The sequence below is a fragment of the Narcine bancroftii genome, chromosome 9 (assembly GCF_036971445.1).
Source record: "Narcine bancroftii isolate sNarBan1 chromosome 9, sNarBan1.hap1, whole genome shotgun sequence".
Lineage (NCBI taxonomy): Eukaryota > Metazoa > Chordata > Chondrichthyes > Torpediniformes > Narcinidae > Narcine > Narcine bancroftii.
The window spans coordinates 69,918,830-69,924,464 of record NC_091477.1 but is presented as its reverse complement, the minus strand read 5'-3'; positions in this window follow the sequence as shown (position 1 = coordinate 69,924,464).

Below are 5,635 nucleotides of genomic sequence, written 5' to 3'. Positions count from 1 at the left end.
AGGTTTCATCTGGTTCTCTTAAGGGTGTAGCCTGTAAGTCAGGTCTTATTTTAATATCCTTTACTACCCTCTTCTCACAACAGTGTGTTTCTCTCTCTCCCATATTGTCTGCCATGTTAATGCCTTCATGGGTAAACGTAACATTTGGAGCATTCAGGATCTTTTCTAGTCTCGTCTGCCTTAGCGAAGTCATTGTAAATGCTGTCGAGCTCACAAATGCTACAATACTATGTGTTGTTAATACTGTCAGGCCATGTCCCATTACTATGTGTGCCACCTTTTATAGAATCTTTGCTACTCCCGCTGCATGTCTCGTACATGGTGGGTGTCTGTCTTCCGTCGGGTCTAGTGTGATACTCACATACATGAGCACATATCTTCCACCCCCTTTTTTCTGAAAAAGAACACCATCAATTGTGTGTGCTTTTTCAGAAACATCCAAAAAGAAAGGTAGTTTATAATTTGGAATCGTCAAATCTATAGCTGTTGTAAGTGCTTGCTTCAATAGAATAAAACTCATCTCAGCCTGTGCAGTCCAATCAAGTGTAGCTCCCAGATTCCTCATCCCATGCTCATTCACCAAAGTTCGCCGTGGATGTGTCAACTCACCATACGATGGGATAAACTGACAAACCCAAAAACGAAAGCATTTCCTCAACTGTCTTTGGTTTTGGATGATGTAGTATGGCTGTTCGATGTGCAGAGGAAATCCCTGTGCCTTTCGCTGAGACCATTCTACCTAAAAAGGTGACCACCTGTCTGCAGCATTGCAGCTTTGAGCAAGAGACTTTAAAGCCTGCCTTGAACAGCTGCACTAGCAGGAGACAGGTGGCCTCCAAACAGGAAGTATGATCAGGTGCTGCTAATAGGATGTCATCTACATACTGGATCAGAACTACCCCACCTGGCAGTGCTAGCCCCCCCCAGCTGTTCTTTCAACACCTGATTGAAAATCCCTGGAGATAAGATAAAGCCCTGGGGAAGCCTAGTATACCGTAACTTTCTACCTTTATACGTGAACGAAAACACATCTCTTGATGGTTCTGTCAGCGGCAAGCAAAAGAAAGCATTCGCTAAATCTATGCAAGAGAACCACTTGTGGTTAGGGGTTAAAGCAGTCATGGCAGTATATGGGTTTGGTACTGAAACTGTGGGTGTTCTCACAATACCATTGATGCGCCTTAAGTCATGGGCCATCCGATATTTGCCCGTGTCCTGTTTCGGAACAGGTAAGATGGGTGTATTCCAACTAGAACACGAATGTTCCAACACCCCTGAATACATAAGGCCATCAATGGTATCTGCCAAACCTTCCTCAGCTTCAGGTTTGTGGGGATACTGCATCTGCCAAATTGGGGTGTAATCTGACAGTTCGAAGGTTATGGGATCAACCTGCTGACAAAAACCCACATCTGCTGATCCCACTGACCACAGGTTCTCAGGGAGAGAATCTAGCATAGGGGCTGAGTCGGGGTGATCCATCTTCTCTCTACCATGAAAGCGTTCAATCTGTCTATGCTCAAGGAGGACTCGATCATATGTCGGGGACAAAATCCTGTATGCCTGACCAGATGAGGAGAACTGCACTATCGGTATTTGGGTATCGGACCAGTCACTTAGGGACATCAAGTTCCGACACATCGGTCCCAAATCTTTTGCCTGGTGAGTAGTGCCAATTGCAAGGGTGACATGAGGAATGGCCTCACCTGCCATCTCATACCACTCCAGCTGTTCAGATGTCAATGCTACCGTAGCAGCCACTCCCTCCTTTCCTACCACTATGTAGTCCAAATTAATCTCCCATTGCCTGCCCTCTACCTCTTCATAAAAGGCATGCTGATACATTTCATCCCCATCCCTATCGTAAAAGAGGGTCATATGGGGGGGGGGGGTCCGAGGGAGGGGTATACAGGTGTAACATCTGGATCCACGGCTTCCATTGATTATAAAGCTTTAGCAGCCCTCCCTTCTGTGGGTCCTCTGGTTCCAACAGCCCCCAGTAAATGTCAGCCCATTGTCCCTCAGACACGGATCCTCCAGCTGCCGCCAACAACATCTGAGAACCGGAATGAAGTGTAGTTAATGAACAGTTCATAGAATATCCATTTGGAAAGGTGACCTCTATTCCGCTGGGTCCACTAAGGATCGATGCTCCGCACCTGCCCAAAAGATTAGTAGGGCACCTGGCTGACAAAATGTATTGATGTGTAAAAGTCTGTCCCGCCACAGAAGTGACTAGTGGTGTAGAAAATGGCAGATTTTCTGGTGTACCTGAGAACCCTATCAGCTGGACGCTAGAGGATGATGTTTTAGCTTGAAACTCAGCGCCAGTGAGTGTTGAAAATCTGGCTCCCGTATCCACTAAAAAGGATACTTCCATGTCTATTACTTTAATCTGCAGGAAAGGGTCTGCCAACCTAGCCTGCTCGTGGGTGCTCGGGCTCCGTCACTGTGGGCAATATTGCTCCTCCTCTGTCAGCAAAGGGAATTGTCTCTTCGGAGCTAGAGCCGCATGGGGTGCCTGATGTACCGGGGGTGGCACTGACGATCTCTGGGGCTGGACCCAATGCTCATTTTGTGGTGGTCCATATCCCCTTCCCCCAGTGTCCTGAGGACCCCAAACTAGGGGGCAGTCTCTCTTCCAGTGTCCTGGCTGACCGCATACAAAACATACGGCTGGCTGCATTCGTGGGGCACCCTGACCTCTCCCTCTTACTCGGAATCCCCCCATTGGACCTCCCATTCTGCCCACATAGGTGGGACCTGGCGCCCAATTTGGGGCCGGGTGCCAACTCATATTATTCCCTTGTGGTGGCTGCGGTGGCTGCTGAATCATCTGGTTCGCACCCTTTGAGGAATTCTTTTTTTGTCTCATTTGCCTTTTTCCTAGCCTCTTCCAATTGAAGCTTAAGGAGTTGCACTTGTGCCGACTCCATAGTTTGTTTGTCCTCCTTTTGCTTAGCCCTGTAACGTTTCATGTGATGGGTCAAATGTTTTTCCCATTGCTCATTTGAGCAGCCAGGAATATCAGGGTTATTCTCTAACGCCTCCCTAACTACAGCTGGCAGTCCGCTCGTTACTGCAGCCCTAAAGAGTGTAGTCTGCAAGGGATCTGTGGCTGGGTGTACTCCTGCTTTATCCGTCCAGCTCTCCTTACACTGACTCAAAAAAGTCGAGATCTCCTCATCCTCCTTTATGGAAAAGGTCAGGGACTGCATGACACCGGGGAGAACGGGAAACTTATCCCGCATTGCCCCTCCTACTGCCGTAGCATGTTTGGCAAATGGCTCGGCATCGAGGCACCTAGTGATTCCTGCGATCATTTCTACCTACTGTATCTCCCACAGCCCAAGCTGTTTCCCCAATAATGCTCTCCAATCCCCTATGGCTATCTTATGTCCCATCGTATATTGGCAGAACTTTCCCATCCATGCTCCACCTCCCTCAGTCGGAGGTGGCATTTTGTCCAAAATACAATTCATGTCGGTGAATGAGAAGGGTTGATACCTTTCCCCAATTTACGGACCCTTATAGATTAGCGGCATCTGTCTATACCTTTCTGGAAGCTGTACTTCCTCCCTGTCCCGCAACGCATATCCCAAAGGGGAGCGAGGGTTCTCCTGACCCTGTCTTCTGTGTATGATCATGCTTCCCATGATCGTGACTGGCTGTTCCTCCTCTTCACTCTCAACACTCACACTAGCTATTTCATTTTCCTCGTTCTGCTCTCTCTCCCGCTCCCATCTGACACTCGCTGGGTCATTTCCCTTCCTATTCTCCTCTTCTTGTCCCAGCTCTCTCTCTCATCTGTTTTTCCCAAGCACCTACTATTTTCCCTTACTGCACATATATCGTTCTGTATTTCGTGCACCCATTCCTTTGTTTCCTCCACTCTCTCCTGCGTAACTCTCTTAAGTCTCTCCTTCGCCTCATGTAGTTCTGGACCTGTTAACTCAGTGACATTCACTATTCCCTCACTTATCTGCATCGTTGGCATCTGGGGAATAGGATAAGGTGGTGGCAATGTCTCTGGTAACTTTGGATATAGCGGGGCTGACGGCTTAGCCTCTCCCGTATTCTCCTTTGTGATATGGGATCCCTTTTTAATATGTTGAAGGATCGCTTCCACAGCCATGCAAGCCAATGTCATATTGTGTAAATCTGCCCTTCTCTGTTCCTTCGCTTCCTTTTGCTGTTTAAGCCTTCTTCTATTCCAGATAGATCCTTGTCCCTTTGCCTCATGTTCCCATACCTCCTTTGCCGCTTCCCTCTCGGCTTCTCCTAAGTACATTACCAGCCGGATTTTTTCAAACCCTCGCGGTACCTTCCCCTGACTCTGCAGCTCTTTACATATCTGTTCGTACCGTGCCATAGCCTGTACCTCCTCTCCCTTTGGTAATCCTCCCAGTAATTGATTCCTTGTTTTTTCCCACTGTTGGTTTACAGATGGGGGAACCCATCTGTCTTCCCTGAACTCTTGCCCTACATCCCTAATTACTCCTTCCATCTTATGTTCCGATTTTTAACCCTTTAGACTTTGTACTTCACTGGGTCTCTCCCCTGGTAGGATTTTGCCACCCTGCAATCTACTTCGACCCTTCCCACGTTATTATAAACACCAGCGGCACACTGTACACAATCCTTAAACAAATACTTATTATAAACTATTATGAGACACTACATGATTCTTAAACAGATACTTATTATACACTATAGAAACAAATAACTATAACACAATACACCTTATACAGATACTTATTATACACTACTATGGTACCCGATCCTTAAACAAATACTTATTGTACACTATTATGATACACTATTTTTAACCAAATACTATACACTATAGAAACAAATAACTATCACAATACACCTTATTCTAATTGGCCAAGTGTCTAAACCTATATCTCGAGATCGCTACGAGGGGACTCTAACCCCGTTCTACTAGGGGGACTCTAACCCCCTTTTTCTACAGGGGACTCTAACCCCGTTCTACTAGGGGGACTCTAGCCCCCTTTTCTTGCAGGGGACTCTAACCCCCGCTTCTTACAGGGGACTCTAACCCCAGTTCCTTACGGGGGACTCTAATCCCCGTTTCTTGCAGGGGACTCTAACCCTCTGAAGCTTTATTCTTTGGTTTTAACTAGGACTTTTGCAGAGTAGTGACAACATACAATTTTATCGTTGCCAATAGCAGAACTTCGTTTAAACAGGCATCTGCTTACCTCCTTTTGTTGAATGGCCACTTGTTGTTATCACCACACCACAATCGACCGGTGTTTCGTATCTTTTTCTCCCGTCACTTCTCCATCTTCATCACGTCGGGGTCACCAAATTGTCGGACTCTGGCTTTACCTTACTCTTAATTTAGTCTATGTGTGGTCTGAGTCCAGCGTGTTCTTTGAATGAAGTGATAGGAGAAGGTATTCGGTTCAACAGTCAATTTATTACACAGTACAAGAATAAAACTTAACAGAGCTCTGGGTCAATCGTTAGTTCATAGGTCACCTGCACAGTGAGCTATTCCCCAAGACTGACCCCTATTGTCCAGTTGGTTCAGTTTATATAGATCAACCTTATCATACAGAACAAAAGTTGGCTTCCTTGTTCATTATCATACAGAACAAAAGTTGTC